Source organism: Phyllobates terribilis, unplaced genomic scaffold (assembly GCF_046119375.1).
Source record: "Phyllobates terribilis strain yellow unplaced genomic scaffold, ASM4611937v1 Scaffold_3210__1_contigs__length_86141, whole genome shotgun sequence".
In the NCBI taxonomy this organism is placed as follows: Eukaryota; Metazoa; Chordata; class Amphibia; order Anura; family Dendrobatidae; genus Phyllobates; species Phyllobates terribilis.
Window position 1 is genome coordinate 66,537 of NW_027365964.1, and position 19,606 is coordinate 86,142.

Genomic DNA, 19,606 nt, shown 5'->3' on the forward strand with positions numbered 1-19,606 from the left:
GCCAAAGAGTCGATCCCAAAATCCGACAAACAAGCAAAATGAACAAAAAACATTGAATTCAATTCTTTCTGATTTTAGAAACTGCATTAAAGAAGGGGTGCACCGGTCCTGGAGATACTGCAATACCAGGTCAATGCGTGGAGTGGACAGAGCAAGCTCTTTTTCCATCTCCCTGTTCTAAAAATCCATTTAATATATGGTCCCCAGATAGGGGACGTATCAGATATTAAACTGATAAGAACAGATACTACACTTGATCTTAGCCAAAAGGCCGAGAAGCGATAACCAGAATTGGTTTCGAACTACGGAGCCACCCAAGGATCCTGAAGAGTCCATTTGTGGAGATGAGCTCCTGGACTCCCGTTAAGAAGACATGTTGTCAACCTCTAGATCCCTTACATGCCTGCACTTTTCGGCTTGCTGCTGCTGCAATCCACGCGTTTTAGATCTGCATAACTCCACCTCTTTAAACACAGCACCCTCACCCCCTGCTGTTCCCACCCGCCTCAACACCGTTGGAAGGGAGGAGAACCAATTAAGGCGGGGGGTGGGGTGGAACGAGCAGCTGTTTACCCTTAGCAGGAGGGCTGCTGATTACTTACCTCTCCTGCTGCTGCTGGCTGTCCAGCAGCAGACTGAAGGTGGCTGCTGCTGTGCGCAGGTATATAAAGGCTCAGAGCCTATTATGACACGCGCAGCCAGCGTTCCATTGCCACATTCCATCTACTGCAGGCAGGATACCTGGCTGGCTGAATGTCGCTGAGAAGCTCACAGAGACCGCCATAAGCAACAGTTTAACAGAATGCCACAGACTAATCAACCAAACTTTTTGGGTTGGGTTCTCTTTTATAGTCTGCAGGCATTAATTGAAAGAAGTCAGTGTTCCAGCAGAGGGAGACAACGTTTCAGAAAAGGCATTGTAGCAAACCAAAAAAGAAATTTTAAGCGCAGCAGAGTAACCAGCGCACATACCTGTTAGCTCAGGTGAGTTTAAAAGGCTGCTGTTGATAACAAGGGCATTTGCTAAATAGATGGTGTGTGTGCAACAATATACTGAAAGGTCAATTATATTGTGCAGCTTATCTCACCACCTGTAGTTATTTAGGTGAAAGCTCCAAAATGCTTGCCTAATATGTCTGTTTATCCAAAAGGAAGTAAAGAGGGAGAGCTAGAAAGATAGCATTGCGTTACATTACATGGCAATGCAATGCACAGTTGCTGAAGTTGAACCAAAATGAGCTTGTCATCTGGCTTCTGCAACTTTGAACATGAAAAATCCAATGAGGAGAAGAAAAGCAAAGCCAAAGAGTCCATCCCAAAATCCGACAAACAAGCAAAATGAACAAAAAACATTGAATTCAATACTTTCTGATTTTAGAAACTGCATTAAAGAAGGGGTGCACCGGTCCTGGAGAAACTGCAATACCAGGTCAATGCGTGGAGTGGACAGAGCAAGCTCTTTTTCCATCTCCCTGTTCTAAAAATCCATTTAATATATGGTCCCCAGATAGGGGACGTATCAGATATTAAACTGATAAGAACAGATACTACACTTGATCTTAGCCAAAAGGCCGAGAAGCGATAACCAGAATTGGTTTCGAACTACGGAGCCACCCAAGGATCCTGAAGAGTCCATTTGTGGAGATGAGCTCCTGGACTCCCGTTAAGAAGACATGTTGTCAACCTCTAGATCCCTTGCATGCCTGCACTTTTTGGCTTGCTGCTGCTGCAATCCACGCGTTTTAGATCTGCATAACTCCACCTCTTTAAACACAGCACCCTCACCCCCTGCTGTTCCCACCCGCCTCAACACCGTTGGAAGGGAGGAGAACCAATTAAGGCGGGGGGTGGGGTGGAACGAGCAGCTGTCTACTCTTAGCAGGAGGGCTGCTAATTACTTACCTCTCCTGCTGCTGCTGGCTGTCCAGCAGCAGACTGAAGGTGGCTGCTGCTGTGCGCAGGTATATAAAGGCTCAGAGCCTATTATGACACGCGCAGCGAGCGTTCCATTGCCACATTCCATCTACTGCAGGCAGGATACCTGGCTGGCTGAATGTCGCTGAGAAGCTCAAAGAGACCGCCATAAGCAACAGTTTAACAGAATGCCACAGACTAATCAACCAAACTTTTTGGGTTGGGTTCTCTTTTATAGTCTGCAGGCATTAATTGAAAGAAGTCAGTGTTCCAGCAGAGGGAGACAACGTTTCAGAAAAGGCATTGTAGCAAACCAAAAAAGAAATTTTAAGCGCAGCAGAGTAACCAGCGCACATACCTGTTAGCTCAGGTGAGTTTAAAAGGCTGCTGTTGATAACAAGGGCATTTGCTAAATAGATGGTGTGTGTGCAACAATATACTGAAAGGTCAATTATATTGTGCAGCTTATCTCACCACCTGTAGTTATTTAGGTGAAAGCTCCAAAATGCTTGCCTAATATGTCTGTTTATCCAAAAGGAAGTAAAAAGGGAGAGCTAGAAAGATAGCATTTCATTACATTACATGGCAATGCAATGCACAGTTGCTGAAGTTGAACCAAAATGAGCTTGTAATCTGGCTTCTGCAACTTTGAACATGAAAAATCCAATGAGGAGAAGAAAAGCAAAGCCAAAGAGTCGATCCCAAAATCCGACAAACAAGCAAAATGAACAAAAAACATTGAATTCAATTCTTTCTGATTTTAGAAACTGCATTAAAGAAGGGGTGCACCAGTCCTGGAGATACTGCAATACCAGGTCAATGCGTGGAGTGGACAGAGCAAGCTCTTTTTCCATCTCCCTGTTCTAAAAATCCATTTAATATATGGTCCCCAGATAGGGGACGTATCAGATATTAAACTGATAAGAACAGATACTACACTTGATCTTAGCCAAAAGGCCGAGAAGCGATAACCAGAATTGGTTTCGAACTACGGAGCCACCCAAGGATCCTGAAGAGTCCATTTGTGGAGATGAGCTCCTGGACTCCCGTTAAGAAGACATGTTGTCAACCTCTAGATCCCTTACATGCCTGCACTTTTCGGCTTGCTGCTGCTGCAATCCACGCGTTTTAGATCTGCATAACTCCACCTCTTTAAACACAGCACCCTCACCCCCTGCTGTTCCCACCCGCCTCAACACCGTTGGAAGGGAGGAGAACCAATTAAGGCGGGGGGTGGGGTGGAACGAGCAGCTGTTTACCCTTAGCAGGAGGGCTGCTGATTACTTACCTCTCCTGCTGCTGCTGGCTGTCCAGCAGCAGACTGAAGGTGGCTGCTGCTGTGCGCAGGTATATAAAGGCTCAGAGCCTATTATGACACGCGCAGCCAGCGTTCCATTGCCACATTCCATCTACTGCAGGCAGGATACCTGGCTGGCTGAATGTCGCTGAGAAGCTCACAGAGACCGCCATAAGCAACAGTTTAACAGAATGCCACAGACTAATCAACCAAACTTTTTGGGTTGGGTTCTCTTTTATAGTCTGCAGGCATTAATTGAAAGAAGTCAGTGTTCCAGCAGAGGGAGACAACGTTTCAGAAAAGGCATTGTAGCAAACCAAAAAAGAAATTTTAAGCGCAGCAGAGTAACCAGCGCACATACCTGTTAGCTCAGGTGAGTTTAAAAGGCTGCTGTTGATAACAAGGGCATTTGCTAAATAGATGGTGTGTGTGCAACAATATACTGAAAGGTCAATTATATTGTGCAGCTTATCTCACCACCTGTAGTTATTTAGGTGAAAGCTCCAAAATGCTTGCCTAATATGTCTGTTTATCCAAAAGGAAGTAAAGAGGGAGAGCTAGAAAGATAGCATTGCGTTACATTACATGGCAATGCAATGCACAGTTGCTGAAGTTGAACCAAAATGAGCTTGTCATCTGGCTTCTGCAACTTTGAACATGAAAAATCCAATGAGGAGAAGAAAAGCAAAGCCAAAGAGTCCATCCCAAAATCCGACAAACAAGCAAAATGAACAAAAAACATTGAATTCAATACTTTCTGATTTTAGAAACTGCATTAAAGAAGGGGTGCACCGGTCCTGGAGAAACTGCAATACCAGGTCAATGCGTGGAGTGGACAGAGCAAGCTCTTTTTCCATCTCCCTGTTCTAAAAATCCATTTAATATATGGTCCCCAGATAGGGGACGTATCAGATATTAAACTGATAAGAACAGATACTACACTTGATCTTAGCCAAAAGGCCGAGAAGCGATAACCAGAATTGGTTTCGAACTACGGAGCCACCCAAGGATCCTGAAGAGTCCATTTGTGGAGATGAGCTCCTGGACTCCCGTTAAGAAGACATGTTGTCAACCTCTAGATCCCTTGCATGCCTGCACTTTTCGGCTTGCTGCTGCTGCAATCCACGCGTTTTAGATCTGCATAACTCCACCTCTTTAAACACAGCACCCTCACCCCCTGCTGTTCCCACCCGCCTCAACACCGTTGGAAGGGAGGAGAACCAATTAAGGCGGGGGGTGGGGTGGAACGAGCAGCTGTCTACCCTTAGCAGGAGGGCTGCTAATTACTTACCTCTCCTGCTGCTGCTGGCTGTCCAGCAGCAGACTGAAGGTGGCTGCTGCTGTGCGCAGGTATATAAAAGCTCAGAGCCTATTATGACACGCGCAGCCAGCGTTCCATTGCCACATTCCATCTACTGCAGGCAGGATACCTGGCTGGCTGAATGTCGCTGAGAAGCTCAAAGAGACCGCCATAAGCAACAGTTTAACAGAATGCCACAGACTAATCAACCAAACTTTTTGGGTTGGGTTCTCTTTTATAGTCTGCAGGCATTAATTGAAAGAAGTCAGTGTTCCAGCAGAGGGAGACAACGTTTCAGAAAAGGCATTGTAGCAAACCAAAAAAGAAATTTTAAGCGCAGCAGAGTAACCAGCGCACATACCTGTTAGCTCAGGTGAGTTTAAAAGGCTGCTGTTGATAACAAGGGCATTTGCTAAATAGATGGTGTGTGTGCAACAATATACTGAAAGGTCAATTATATTGTGCAGCTTATCTCACCACCTGTAGTTATTTAGGTGAAAGCTCCAAAATGCTTGCTAATATGTCTGTTTATCCAAAAGGAAGTAAAAAGGGAGAGCTAGAAAGATAGCATTTCATTACATTACATGGCAATGCAATGCACAGTTGCTGAAGTTGAACCAAAATGAGCTTGTAATCTGGCTTCTGCAACTTTGAACATGAAAAATCCAATGAGGAGAAGAAAAGCAAAGCCAAAGAGTCCATCCCAAAATCCGACAAACAAGCAAAATGAACAAAAAACATTGAATTCAATTCTTTCTGATTTTAGAAACTGCATTAAAGAAGGGGTGCACCGGTCCTGGAGATACTGCAATACCAGGTCAATGCGTGGAGTGGACAGAGCAAGCTCTTTTTCCATCTCCCTGTTCTAAAAATCCATTTAATATATGGTCCCCAGATAGGGGACGTATCAGATATTAAACTGATAAGAACAGATACTACACTTGATCTTAGCCAAAAGGCCGAGAAGCGATAACCAGAATTGGTTTCGAACTACGGAGCCACCCAAGGATCCTGAAGAGTCCATTTGTGGAGATGAGCTCCTGGACTCCCGTTAAGAAGACATGTTGTCAACCTCTAGATCCCTTACATGCCTGCACTTTTTGGCTTGCTGCTGCTGCAATCCACGCGTTTTAGATCTGCATAACTCCACCTCTTTAAACACAGCACCCTCACCCCCTGCTGTTCCCACCCGCCTCAACACCGTTGGAAGGGAGGAGAACCAATTAAGGCGGGGGGTGGGGTGGAACGAGCAGCTGTCTACCCTTAGCAGGAGGGCTGCTGATTACTTACCTCTCCTGCTGCTGCTGGCTGTCCAGCAGCAGACTGAAGGTGGCTGCTGCTGTGCGCAGGTATATAAAGGCTCAGAGCCTATTATGACACGCGCAGCCAGCGTTCCATTGCCACATTCCATCTACTGCAGGCAGGATACCTGGCTGGCTGAATGTCGCTGAGAAGCTCACAGAGACCGCCATAAGCAACAGTTTAACAGAATGCCACAGACTAATCAACCAAACTTTTTGGGTTGGGTTCTCTTTTATAGTCTGCAGGCATTAATTGAAAGAAGTCAGTGTTCCAGCAGAGGGAGACAACGTTTCAGAAAAGGCATTGTAGCAAACCAAAAAAGAAATTTTAAGCGCAGCAGAGTAACCAGCGCACATACCTGTTAGCTCAGGTGAGTTTAAAAGGCTGCTGTTGATAACAAGGGCATTTGCTAAATAGATGGTGTGTGTGCAACAATATACTGAAAGGTCAATTATATTGTGCAGCTTATCTCACCACCTGTAGTTATTTAGGTGAAAGCTCCAAAATGCTTGCCTAATATGTCTGTTTATCCAAAAGGAAGTAAAGAGGGAGAGCTAGAAAGATAGCATTGCGTTACATTACATGGCAATGCAATGCACAGTTGCTGAAGTTGAACCAAAATGAGCTTGTCATCTGGCTTCTGCAACTTTGAACATGAAAAATCCAATGAGGAGAAGAAAAGCAAAGCCAAAGAGTCCATCCCAAAATCCGACAAACAAGCAAAATGAACAAAAAACATTGAATTCAATACTTTCTGATTTTAGAAACTGCATTAAAGAAGGGGTGCACCGGTCCTGGAGAAACTGCAATACCAGGTCAATGCGTGGAGTGGACAGAGCAAGCTCTTTTTCCATCTCCCTGTTCTAAAAATCCATTTAATATATGGTCCCCAGATAGGGGACGTATCAGATATTAAACTGATAAGAACAGATACTACACTTGATCTTAGCCAAAAGGCCGAGAAGCGATAACCAGAATTGGTTTCGAACTACGGAGCCACCCAAGGATCCTGAAGAGTCCATTTGTGGAGATGAGCTCCTGGACTCCCGTTAAGAAGACATGTTGTCAACCTCTAGATCCCTTGCATGCCTGCACTTTTCGGCTTGCTGCTGCTGCAATCCACGCGTTTTAGATCTGCATAACTCCACCTCTTTAAACACAGCACCCTCACCCCCTGCTGTTCCCACCCGCCTCAACACCGTTGGAAGGGAGGAGAACCAATTAAGGCGGGGGGTGGGGTGGAACGAGCAGCTGTCTACCCTTAGCAGGAGGGCTGCTAATTACTTACCTCTCCTGCTGCTGCTGGCTGTCCAGCAGCAGACTGAAGGTGGCTGCTGCTGTGCGCAGGTATATAAAGGCTCAGAGCCTATTATGACACGCGCAGCCAGCGTTCCATTGCCACATTCCATCTACTGCAGGCAGGATACCTGGCTGGCTGAATGTCGCTGAGAAGCTCAAAGAGACCGCCATAAGCAACAGTTTAACAGAATGCCACAGACTAATCAACCAAACTTTTTGGGTTGGGTTCTCTTTTATAGTCTGCAGGCATTAATTGAAAGAAGTCAGTGTTCCAGCAGAGGGAGACAACGTTTCAGAAAAGGCATTGTAGCAAACCAAAAAATAAATTTTAAGCGCAGCAGAGTAACCAGCGCACATACCTGTTAGCTCAGGTGAGTTTAAAAGGCTGCTGTTGATAACAAGGGCATTTGCTAAATAGATGGTGTGTGTGCAACAATATACTGAAAGGTCAATTATATTGTGCAGCTTATCTCACCACCTGTAGTTATTTAGGTGAAAGCTCCAAAATGCTTGCCTAATATGTCTGTTTATCCAAAAGGAAGTAAAGAGGGAGAGCTAGAAAGATAGCATTGCGTTACATTACATGGCAATGCAATGCACAGTTGCTGAAGTTGAACCAAAATTAGCTTGTCATCTGGCTTCTGCAACTTTGAACATGAAAAATCCAATGAGGAGAAGAAAAGCAAAGCCAAAGAGTCCATCCCAAAATCCGACAAACAAGAAAAATGAACAAAAAACATTGAATTCAATACTTTCTGATTTTAGAAACTGCATTAAAGAAGGGGTGCACCGGTCCTGGAGATACTGCAATACCAGGTCAATGCGTGGAGTGGACAGAGCAAGCTCTTTTTCCATCTCCCTGTTCTAAAAATCCATTTAATATATGGTCCCCAGATAGGGGACGTATCAGATATTAAACTGATAAGAACAGATACTACACTTGATCTTAGCCAAAAGGCCGAGAAGCGATAACCAGAATTGGTTTCGAACTACGGAGCCACCCAAGGATCCTGAAGAGTCCATTTGTGGAGATGAGCTCCTGGACTCCCGTTAAGAAGACATGTTGTCAACCTCTAGATCCCTTACATGCCTGCACTTTTCGGCTTGCTGCTGCTGCAATCCACGCGTTTTAGATCTGCATAACTCCACCTCTTTAAACACAGCACCCTCACCCCCTGCTGTTCCCACCCGCCTCAACACCGTTGGAAGGGAGGAGAACCAATTAAGGCGGGGGGTGGGGTGGAACGAGCAGCTGTCTACCCTTAGCAGGAGGGCTGCTGATTACTTACCTCTCCTGCTGCTGCTGGCTGTCCAGCAGCAGACTGAAGGTGGCTGCTGCTGTGCGCAGGTATATAAAGGCTCAGAGCCTATTATGACACGCGCAGCCAGCGTTCCATTGCCACATTCCATCTACTGCAGGCAGGATACCTGGCTGGCTGAATGTCGCTGAGAAGCTCACAGAGACCGCCATAAGCAACAGTTTAACAGAATGCCACAGACTAATCAACCAAACTTTTTGGGTTGGGTTCTCTTTTATAGTCTGCAGGCATTAATTGAAAGAAGTCAGTGTTCCAGCAGAGGGAGACAACGTTTCAGAAAAGGCATTGTAGCAAACCAAAAAAGAAATTTTAAGCGCAGCAGAGTAACCAGCGCACATACCTGTTAGCTCAGGTGAGTTTAAAAGGCTGCTGTTGATAACAAGGGCATTTGCTAAATAGATGGTGTGTGTGCAACAATATACTGAAAGGTCAATTATATTGTGCAGCTTATCTCACCACCTGTAGTTATTTAGGTGAAAGCTCCAAAATGCTTGCCTAATATGTCTGTTTATCCAAAAGGAAGTAAAGAGGGAGAGCTAGAAAGATAGCATTGCGTTACATTACATGGCAATGCAATGCACAGTTGCTGAAGTTGAACCAAAATGAGCTTGTCATCTGGCTTCTGCAACTTTGAACATGAAAAATCCAATGAGGAGAAGAAAAGCAAAGCCAAAGAGTCCATCCCAAAATCCGACAAACAAGCAAAATGAACAAAAAACATTGAATTCAATACTTTCTGATTTTAGAAACTGCATTAAAGAAGGGGTGCACCGGTCCTGGAGATACTGCAATACCAGGTCAATGCGTGGAGTGGACAGAGCAAGCTCTTTTTCCATCTCCCTGTTCTAAAAATCCATTTAATATATGGTCCCCAGATAGGGGACGTATCAGATATTAAACTGATAAGAACAGATACTACACTTGATCTTAGCCAAAAGGCCGAGAAGCGATAACCAGAATTGGTTTCGAACTACGGAGCCACCCAAGGATCCTGAAGAGTCCATTTGTGGAGATGAGCTCCTGGACTCCCGTTAAGAAGACATGTTGTCAACCTCTAGATCCCTTACATGCCTGCACTTTTCGGCTTGCTGCTGCTGCAATCCACGCTTTTTAGATCTGTATAACTCCACCTCTTTAAAGACAGCACCCTCACCCCCTGCTGTTCCCACCCGCCTCAACACCGTTGGAAGGGAGGAGAACCAATTAAGGCGGGGGGTGGGGTGGAACGAGCAGCTGTCTACCCTTAGCAGGAGGGCTGCTGATTACTTACCTCTCCTGCTGCTGCTGGCTGTCCAGCAGCAGACTGAAGGTGGCTGCTGCTGTGCGCAGGTATATAAAGGCTCAGAGCCTATTATGACACGCGCAGCCAGCGTTCCATTGCCACATTCCATCTACTGCAGGCAGGATACCTGGCTGGCTGAATGTCGCTGAGAAGCTCACAGAGACCGCCATAAGCAACAGTTTAACAGAATGCCACAGACTAATCAACCAAACTTTTTGGGTTGGGTTCTCTTTTATAGTCTGCAGGCATTAATTGAAAGAAGTCAGTGTTACAGCAGAGGGAGACAACGTTTCAGAAAAGGCATTGTAGCAAACCAAAAAAGAAATTTTAAGCGCAGCAGAGTAACCAGCGCACATACCTGTTAGCTCAGGTGAGTTTAAAAGGCTGCTGTTGATAACAAGGGCATTTGCTAAATAGATGGTGTGTGTGCAACAATATACTGAAAGGTCAATTATATTGTGCAGCTTATCTCACCACCTGTAGTTATTTAGGTGAAAGCTCCAAAATGCTTGCCTAATATGTCTGTTTATCCAAAAGGAAGTAAAGAGGGAGAGCTAGAAAGATAGCATTGCGTTACATTACATGGCAATGCAATGCACAGTTGCTGAAGTTGAACCAAAATGAGCTTGTCATCTGGCTTCTGCAACTTTGAACATGAAAAATCCAATGAGGAGAAGAAAAGCAAAGCCAAAGAGTCCATCCCAAAATCCGACAAACAAGCAAAATGAACAAAAAACATTGAATTCAATACTTTCTGATTTTAGAAACTGCATTAAAGAAGGGGTGCACCGGTCCTGGAGAAACTGCAATACCAGGTCAATGCGTGGAGTGGACAGAGCAAGCTCTTTTTCCATCTCCCTGTTCTAAAAATCCATTTAATATATGGTCCCCAGATAGGGGACGTATCAGATATTAAACTGATAAGAACAGATACTACACTTGATCTTAGCCAAAAGGCCGAGAAGCGATAACCAGAATTGGTTTCGAACTACGGAGCCACCCAAGGATCCTGAAGAGTCCATTTGTGGAGATGAGCTCCTGGACTCCCGTTAAGAAGACATGTTGTCAACCTCTAGATCCCTTGCATGCCTGCACTTTTCGGCTTGCTGCTGCTGCAATCCACGCGTTTTAGATCTGCATAACTCCACCTCTTTAAACACAGCACCCTCACCCCCTGCTGTTCCCACCCGCCTCAACACCGTTGGAAGGGAGGAGAACCAATTAAGGCGGGGGGTGGGGTGGAACGAGCAGCTGTCTACCCTTAGCAGGAGGGCTGCTGATTACTTACCTCTCCTGCTGCTGCTGGCTGTCCAGCAGCAGACTGAAGGTGGCTGCTGCTGTGCGCAGGTATATAAAGGCTCAGAGCCTATTATGACACGCGCAGCCAGCGTTCCATTGCCACATTCCATCTACTGCAGGCAGGATACCTGGCTGGCTGAATGTCGCTGAGAAGCTCAAAGAGACCGCCATAAGCAACAGTTTAACAGAATGCCACAGACTAATCAACCAAACTTTTTGGGTTGGGTTCTCTTTTATAGTCTGCAGGCATTAATTGAAAGAAGTCAGTGTTCCAGCAGAGGGAGACAACGTTTCAGAAAAGGCATTGTAGCAAACCAAAAAAGAAATTTTAAGCGCAGCAGAGTAACCAGCGCACATACCTGTTAGCTCAGGTGAGTTTAAAAGGCTGCTGTTGATAACAAGGGCATTTGCTAAATAGATGGTGTGTGTGCAACAATATACTGAAAGGTCAATTATATTGTGCAGCTTATCTCACCACCTGTAGTTATTTAGGTGAAAGCTCCAAAATGCTTGCCTAATATGTCTGTTTATCCAAAAGGAAGTAAAGAGGGAGAGCTAGAAAGATAGCATTGCGTTACATTACATGGCAATGCAATGCACAGTTGCTGAAGTTGAACCAAAATGAGCTTGTCATCTGGCTTCTGCAACTTTGAACATGAAAAATCCAATGAGGAGAAGAAAAGCAAAGCCAAAGAGTCCATCCCAAAATCCGACAAACAAGCAAAATGAACAAAAAACATTGAATTCAATACTTTCTGATTTTAGAAACTGCATTAAAGAAGGGGTGCACCGGTCCTGGAGATACTGCAATACCAGGTCAATGCGTGGAGTGGACAGAGCAAGCTCTTTTTCCATCTCCCTGTTCTAAAAATCCATTTAATATATGGTCCCCAGATAGGGGACGTATCAGATATTAAACTGATAAGAACAGATTTTTTTTTTTTTTTTTTTTTTTTTTTTTTTTTTTCTTTCTACTCAGATCTTTAAGTCCACCATCACAAGTCATCATGTTAAAATCGTTTCAAACTTAAAAGTTTCCTCATTGTAGATAGCAAACTGGATCTTTTTTTTTTTTTTTTCCTTTTTTTGTTGTTGTAAATTTACAGCTTATATTATTTTCCATATTCCAGTTTATTTTCCTTTTAACTTTAGAATTTCCATTTTTTACAGGGGGGTACATATGGTGCAACAAGAACATCACAAGGTAAGTACATTCCAATCTTTTTGCTTCCAAATTTCATTAGCTTTTTTATCACCAAACAACACCTTATCTCTCCAGAAATATAAAAACATATAACTTAGGCATAACTTAATACATTCTTGTACCGATACTTCCTTATGTTTAAAAATCAAAATATTCCGAGTTTTCCAAAGCGCCATTTTCACACAAGATAAAATTATCCATACAACCTTGAACACTTCATCCTTGACACCCAACCCGTAAAAAATCCTATTAAAATCTAGAAAATTAACACCACTTAGAGCTTTAACTAAATTACTAATCTTTCTCCATACTAATTGCGCATAACAACAGTTCCAAAAAATGTGCATAGCTGTTTCGCCAGCAGCACATTTACGTCTTGGGCATTTTTCAAACCGTACCAATCCTCTTCTATATTGGAAATCTCGAGTTGGCAGACAGTCTTTAATACTACACCATATTAAGTCCTTGTGTTCATTAGTCAAACACTTAAAATTTGCATTAATCCAAATTTTATCTACAACATTATCGGAAAATCGCTCTACCGGACTAGCTATCACCCTGCTTTCTAAGACTTTTAAAATGTTCTTATGATTTCCAAGTATTTTAAGATCCATATTCATTAATTTAAAATCCCTCAGAATTCTTTCTAAAATAATATAATTCCCAGATGGCATAAACTTATATGGCCGATCCAAATGCATTTGTAACCATTTGTATTTCCTAATAAAAAAAACCAAATTGTATGTTAAAAAGGTTTTCAGCCTAGAAACTGGTCCTAATAAAGTGCATATGCAATTAGCTAAATACTTGGCATAAATGAAGGTTCTGATGTCTGGGAAGCCTTTCCCTCCTTTCCCTTTAATTTTGTACAACTCTTCCCTTTTTACCCTTTCCATTTTTGACTTCCATAGGAAATTAAAACATAACTTAATTATCTTTTTCATTACATTAATAGGAGGTATAAAAACAGTTGAAATGTATAAAATTATCGGAAGTAAGACCTGCTTTATTATCAAGATTTTGCCTTCCATTGTTAAACTTCTCAAGTTCCAAAAATCAATCTTTTTCCTTACCCTTTCAAGCAGGGACTCCCAATTCCTCACATTCCCACATGTCTCTGTAAAAAATACCCCTAAAACTTTAATTTCCATTACTCTCATCAGCATGCAATCCGAATTTAAAAGAAATTTACCCATAGTTAAAACACCTGATTTTTCTAAATTTATTTTAAAACCAGATGCTCCACCAAACCACACAACTGTCCTTAAAACTCTATGAAGACTCTTAATGTCCCGCACTAAAACTGACACATCATCCATATAAGCTAAAACCTTCACTTGGTCATTCCTACTGCCAGGAATAAAAAAGCCATTAATAACTTTATCTTTCCTAAAAGCAGTTAAAAGGGGTTCTATTGCACAAATGAAAAGTATAGGCGACAGGGGGCACCCCTGCTTAACCCCACAATTAATATTAATATTTTCCGATAAAAAACCATTAATAGAAATCTTACTAAAACATAACTTATACAGACATTTAATACGTTCAATAAAAACACCAGGACATCCTATTTTTTTTAAAACGGCAAATAAAAACTCATGAGCAACCCTATCATATGCCTTCTCAAAATCAAGGGAAACAAGGGCCAAGTCCTGCTTCCTATCAGCCACATCCCATATTATATCTCTCAGTAAGATTAGCGTGTCGGTAATCTTACGATTCGGGACTGCACAAGACTGATCCACCTCAATAACCGACCCTATCACACTCTTTAATCTATTGGCCAATAGTTTTGCATATACTTTATAGTCTGTATTTAGCAGCGTAATAGGCCTCCAATTTTTAATCAGTTCTTTTCCTCCTTTTTTATATAATAAAACAATAAGGCCTTCTGCCCATGACTTGGGAATATTAAAAGAGGACTCCACTTCTAAAAACAACTCATAAAAATCTTCCCCTATAATATCCCACACAACCCTGTAAAACTCCACAGGGAGGCCATCCACACCTGGTGTCTTCTGATTTTGTAAAGTGCAAATAGTATTAAATATCTCCTCCTTAGTAAACTCCCTAGATAAAAGTAATTTTTCTTCCTCACTAAGAGCTTTATCCAGAACCTCTAAAAAATGGTTTTTCAATGATTCATCAATCTTTTTTCGAGAAAACAGATCATCATAAAACATTTTGGCCTGCAATGCTTTCCCCTCTGGGCTCACCTCACCCTCTAAGACCTCAATAAAATCCTTTTTTCCACATATTTTTTTAAAGAAAAACTTAGTGCATTTCTCATCCTCATCCAGGACCTTTACCCTAGAGTTGAAGATGATTTCTTTTCCCTTCTCTTTTAGTGCATTCTGAATTTTCTCCTTTACCTCACTAATACTGCTGTCCATATTAACTCCATTGTTTTGAAAATAATAATAACACTGCAAATTAGCATTTAACGCATCATAAAACTGCCTTTTCTCATACGCTTTCCTCTTTCCCAATTTAACAAAGAAGGTTCTGATCTTACCCTTCATAAAATCCCACCAGTCTAAAATACACTTAAAACCCTTTTTGTTAAGTTTTAATTCATTATAAAAAACCTTAAAGTCTTCTTTAAAATTCTCCCCCTGTAATAAAGAAACATTCAGTTTCCAATGCGAAGGTTTTTTCTTACCGCAAGGGTCTATTGCTAAAGTGCATCCCAATAACTTATGATCCGAAAAAGGATTAATACTTGTCTTAAAAGAGGAACATTTAAAAGAATCAGACATAAAAAAGTGATCAATCCTAGACGTAAAACCTCTGTTTGACCACGTAACTTCAAATTCTTTTTTACTACCATCCATAGCCCATGCATCCTTTAAACTGAAGGCAGAAATTATGTTCTTAAGGCAGGTTACCGACCCAACCCGTACATTATTTAACTGGCAGTTAAAATCCCCACCAATTAAAATCGGATCCGCACCTGATAAAAAAAGCTGTAAAATCTCGAATAAATGTAATCTTTGATTTTTCTCAGTATGAGCATAAATATTAAAACAACGCACCCTTTTACCCTCCCTCATTACTTCTACACATAGAATACGACCAGGGTAAATTTCCTCATACTTCACCACCTCCCACTCACTAGAGCACAAAAAACCCACCCCATCACTTTTCAATTCATTCCCACCAGAAAAAACCATGTTACCCTTCCATATTCCACGTAAATATTCATAGCTCATTTTCCTTTCTAAATTACATTCTTGTAAAAAAATAAAATCGCATTTCTCATTATTCAAAAAATCATATAATGCAGTGCGTTTGTATAAATTGTTCAACCCCTGAACATTCAGGGATACAACAGTAATCATCTTCTAGTAATAGGCCCAGGGCTAATCCCTCCGCCCTCATCTACCAAAGGTGATTTCACATCCACAATTAAGGATTCTTGATCAGAAGAACTTGAGGGAGATACATCCCCAAACAAAGAAGACGCGTCACCACGAGATTTTTTCCCACCCAAGTCCTCCATGATCTCCTGTTGCTCTTCTTCCCATGTACTCCTTTTCAAAGATTTTGAACTTAAGTCCATATTTTCCTGGGCACAAGGAATCCCTGACGACATCTCTGATAATACCGCCAGAGCAGCAACTGTATCCACAATACCTTGTTGCCCCTCCTTTTCCTCTTCCAATGTTCCTTCCTCTCTTCCATCTTCTTTCCTCTCTCCTTCTTTCTTTTTATCTTCTTTCTTCTTGTCTTCCTTCTTCTTGTCTTCCTTCTTCTTTTCTTCCTTCTTCTTTACTTCCTTCTTCTTTTCTTCCTTCTTCCTTTCTTCTTTCTTCTTTTCTTCAGCTTTCTTCCTCTCTTCTCTTTTTTCTCTATTACTTAGAGGTGCCAGAACCTCTACTTCCTGCGCCACATTAGAAGAACTTTCTGATCCTCCATCCTCCATCTGCCCACCATCCCCTTGTTTATCTTCAGCATCAGCCTCAGATGTTTGCCTGGCTTGCATTGGGCACTCTCTCGCCTGATGAACCGGGCCAGAACATACTTCACAAGGGGCGCAATTTTCATCCATATGGCCATATTTCCGACATCGTTTACAATATGGTGGCATATTAGAAAAAAACAAAAAGCCTCTATCTCTATTTATGAACACGACTGGTGGGGGTCTTAAGACACCCCCCTCCACTGACGGGTCCTTTTTAAAAACGACCTGATACAGTCTCTTGCCGTTCCAGGCCCCAAAACCAGTCGTACAACGTTTTTTCATAATTAATACGGAGCAAAACCTTCTTAAGTATGAAGTCACTTGCTCATCAGATATGAAAGGGTTATACATATGTATTGTTAGCATCCTTTGATCAAATTGAAAGCGAGGCGTGGCTGAAATTCCTTCCAATACCTCACTATGCTCACAGGCTGCAGCATATCTAAAACTGGAAAAAACCCTCTCACATACACCAGCACCTCTCAAAGTCACATCGTGTACTCCTCTGTTAGAAAATGACTGAACACAAAAGTACTCATCCTTGCTGATATGCAAGATAGGAGTAAAGACTTTCCTGTACAAAAAGTCCAAGTTTTTAACTTGCCTAAATTCCACACTCACCACAAACCGGATGGTGTCCTTCATGTAGGCATCGTCCTGATCCAAATTCATCTCCATTTCCACACAGAGAAAATTCAAAAGAAAGCCCGATGACGTCCAAAAATAACAGCACCAGACTCGATCCCTTCTGTTCAGCAGCGTCCAGAACTCCAGTCCTGAAGAAATCCTCCTCCACGATCCAGAATTCCTTCCACGCCGAAAGGTACGAGAAACACCTTCCTTCCTTCCCAATAGCAGCAGTTCCAATCGGAAAAGGCCGAGAAAGAATTCCAGTGATCACGAACCTGCCTCCTGACACCAATCACAAGGATCGTGCCAAAAGGCCGAGAAGCGATAACCAGAATTGGTTTCGAACTACGGAGCCACCCAAGGATCCTGAAGAGTCCATTTGTGGAGATGAGCTCCTGGACTCCCGTTAAGAAGACATGTTGTCAACCTCTAGATCCCTTACATGCCTGCACTTTTCGGCTTGCTGCTGCTGCAATCCATGCGTTTTAGATCTGCATAACTCCACCTCTTTAAACACAGCACCCTCACCCCCTGCTGTTCCCACCCGCCTCAACACCGTTGGAAGGGAGGAGAACCAATTAAGGCGGGGGGTGGGGTGGAACGAGCAGCTGTCTACCCTTAGCAGGAGGGCTGCTGATTACTTACCTCTCCTGCTGCTGCTGGCTGTCCAGCAGCAGACTGAAGGTGGCTGCTGCTGTGCGCAGGTATATAAAGGCTCAGAGCCTATTATGACACGCGCAGCCAGCGTTCCATTGCCACATTCCATCTACTGCAGGCAGGATACCTGGCTGGCTGAATGTCGCTGAGAAGCTCACAGAGACCGCCATAAGCAACAGTTTAACAGAATGCCACAGACTAATCAACCAAACTTTTTGGGTTGGGTTCTCTTTTATAGTCTGCAGGCATTAATTGAAAGAAGTCAGTGTTCCAGCAGAGGGAGACAACGTTTCAGAAAAGGCATTGTAGCAAACCAAAAAAGAAATTTTAAGCGCAGCAGAGTAACCAGCGCACATACCTGTTAGCTCAGGTGAGTTTAAAAGGCTGCTGTTGATAACAAGGGCATTTGCTAAATAGATGGTGTGTGTGCAACAATATACTGAAAGGTCAATTATATTGTGCAGCTTATCTCACCACCTGTAGTTATTTAGGTGAAAGCTCCAAAATGCTTGCCTAATATGTCTGTTTATCCAAAAGGAAGTAAAGAGGGAGAGCTAGAAAGATAGCATTGCGTTACATTACATGGCAATGCAATGCACAGTTGCTGAAGTTGAACCAAAATGAGCTTGTCATCTGGCTTCTGCAACTTTGAACATGAAAAATCCAATGAGGAGAAGAAAAGCAAAGCCAAAGAGTCCATCCCAAAATCCGACAAACAAGCAAAATGAACAAAAAACATTGAATTCAATACTTTCTGATTTTAGAAACTGCATTAAAGAAGGGGTGCACCGGTCCTGGAGATACTGCAATACCAGGTCAATGCGTGGAGTGGACAGAGCAAGCTCTTTTTCCATCTCCCTGTTCTAAAAATCCATTTAATATATGGTCCCCAGATAGGGGACGTATCAGATATTAAACTGATAAGAACAGATTTTTTGATTGAAGCTGCATCCAAGGCACTGAAAAATGTGACCGAAGTCACACCAAAACAGCGCACGAGGCGAGGATTCATGTGGACCCTTCCCGGAGGAGAGGGTCCCCAATAAACCATCCCCATCCCTCCGAGCCAGAAGGCCACAGCGAGGGTCAGGGAATCTCCGATGCTCTCCCTAGCCGAAGCCGGAGAAGAGCCGTTTTCGTGCTCCCAGCTTCCATCTTGGCTGCCACCCTAGTGGAGCTGGAGCCTGTGTTGGTTTCTCAGCCCAAAGCTGACCGGACCTCCGACCGGGTTTATAAAAATTCCCCTTCCTAGCCCGGAGGCCAGGAATAGGGGGGGTTGCTCAGAAAGTATGATTGGCAAAGGTGCGGCGTGCTACGAAGCCAAGTCTTTCTGGGGTTCCCAGTCCCAGTAAGCTTGGACTCCCACCAGGGCGAATACTCCTGGGGCACATTGCTCCAAAGCCCTCACACTTACCCAGCCTAGTGACTTCGATCCTGGAGGGCCATGTTTTCCATCAGATAACTCTATGAGCCACCTGGCGTACTAACAAGTGCACCAAACCAGTGTGTAATATGCATCAATTTACTAGGGCAGCCCAAGGACAAAACTGCCTTTTCAAAAGATACTACACTTGATCTTAGCCAAAAGGCCGAGAAGCGATAACCAGAATTGGTTTCGAACTACGGAGCCACCCAAGGATCCTGAAGAGTCCATTTGTGGAGATGAGCTCCTGGACTCCCGTTAAGAAGACATGTTGTCAACCTCTAGATCCCTTACATGCCTGCACTTTTCGGCTTGCTGCTGCTGCAATCCACGCGTTTTAGATCTGCATAACTCCACCTCTTTAAACACAGCACCCTCACCCCCTGCTGTTCCCACCCGCCTCAACACCGTTGGAAGGGAGGAGAACCAATTAAGGCGGGGGGTGGGGTGGAACGAGCAGCTGTCTACCCTTAGCAGGAGGGCTGCTGATTACTTACCTCTCCTGCTGCTGCTGGCTGTCCAGCAGCAGACTGAAGGTGGCTGCTGCTGTGCGCAGGTATATAAAGGCTCAGAGCCTATTATGACACGCGCAGCCAGTGTTCCATTGCCACATTCCATCTACTGCAGGCAGGATACCTGGCTGGCTGAATGTCGCTGAGAAGCTCACAGAGACCGCCATAAGCAACAGTTTAACAGAATGCCACAGACTAATCAAC

The 19,606-nt window shown here is 43.4% G+C and overlaps 10 non-coding genes and 2 pseudogenes across 10 annotated transcripts; all 12 read right to left on the bottom strand.

Moving 5' to 3' along the window:
* Positions 1-92: 92 nt before the first annotated feature.
* LOC141247639 (U2 spliceosomal RNA) lies at positions 93-283 on the bottom strand. Its single transcript, XR_012311065.1, has one exon. It is a non-coding gene; the product is annotated as a U2 spliceosomal RNA (small nuclear RNA).
* Positions 284-1,392: 1,109 nt separating this feature from the next.
* LOC141247644 (U2 spliceosomal RNA) lies at positions 1,393-1,583 on the bottom strand. The gene has a single exon (XR_012311070.1). It is a non-coding gene; the product is annotated as a U2 spliceosomal RNA (small nuclear RNA).
* Positions 1,584-2,692: 1,109 nt separating this feature from the next.
* LOC141247648 (U2 spliceosomal RNA) lies at positions 2,693-2,883 on the bottom strand. Its single transcript, XR_012311074.1, has one exon. It is a non-coding gene; the product is annotated as a U2 spliceosomal RNA (small nuclear RNA).
* Positions 2,884-3,992: 1,109 nt separating this feature from the next.
* LOC141247645 (U2 spliceosomal RNA) lies at positions 3,993-4,183 on the bottom strand. The gene has a single exon (XR_012311071.1). It is a non-coding gene; the product is annotated as a U2 spliceosomal RNA (small nuclear RNA).
* A 1,108-nt stretch (positions 4,184-5,291) lies between these two features.
* Positions 5,292-5,482, bottom strand: LOC141247640 (U2 spliceosomal RNA). Its single transcript, XR_012311066.1, has one exon. It is a non-coding gene; the product is annotated as a U2 spliceosomal RNA (small nuclear RNA).
* Positions 5,483-6,591: 1,109 nt separating this feature from the next.
* LOC141247646 (U2 spliceosomal RNA) lies at positions 6,592-6,782 on the bottom strand. Its single transcript, XR_012311072.1, has one exon. It is a non-coding gene; the product is annotated as a U2 spliceosomal RNA (small nuclear RNA).
* Positions 6,783-7,891: 1,109 nt separating this feature from the next.
* LOC141247641 (U2 spliceosomal RNA) lies at positions 7,892-8,082 on the bottom strand. Its single transcript, XR_012311067.1, has one exon. It is a non-coding gene; the product is annotated as a U2 spliceosomal RNA (small nuclear RNA).
* Positions 8,083-9,191: 1,109 nt separating this feature from the next.
* On the bottom strand, positions 9,192-9,382 carry LOC141247642 (U2 spliceosomal RNA). The gene has a single exon (XR_012311068.1). It is a non-coding gene; the product is annotated as a U2 spliceosomal RNA (small nuclear RNA).
* A 1,109-nt stretch (positions 9,383-10,491) lies between these two features.
* On the bottom strand, positions 10,492-10,682 carry LOC141247647 (U2 spliceosomal RNA). The gene has a single exon (XR_012311073.1). It is a non-coding gene; the product is annotated as a U2 spliceosomal RNA (small nuclear RNA).
* Positions 10,683-11,791: 1,109 nt separating this feature from the next.
* LOC141247665 (U2 spliceosomal RNA) lies at positions 11,792-12,018 on the bottom strand (annotated as a pseudogene).
* Positions 12,019-18,245: 6,227 nt separating this feature from the next.
* On the bottom strand, positions 18,246-18,427 carry LOC141247656 (U2 spliceosomal RNA). Its single transcript, XR_012311082.1, has one exon. It is a non-coding gene; the product is annotated as a U2 spliceosomal RNA (small nuclear RNA).
* Positions 18,428-18,952: 525 nt separating this feature from the next.
* Positions 18,953-19,068, bottom strand: LOC141247667 (U2 spliceosomal RNA; annotated as a pseudogene).
* Between the last annotated feature and the right edge of the window lie 538 nt (positions 19,069-19,606).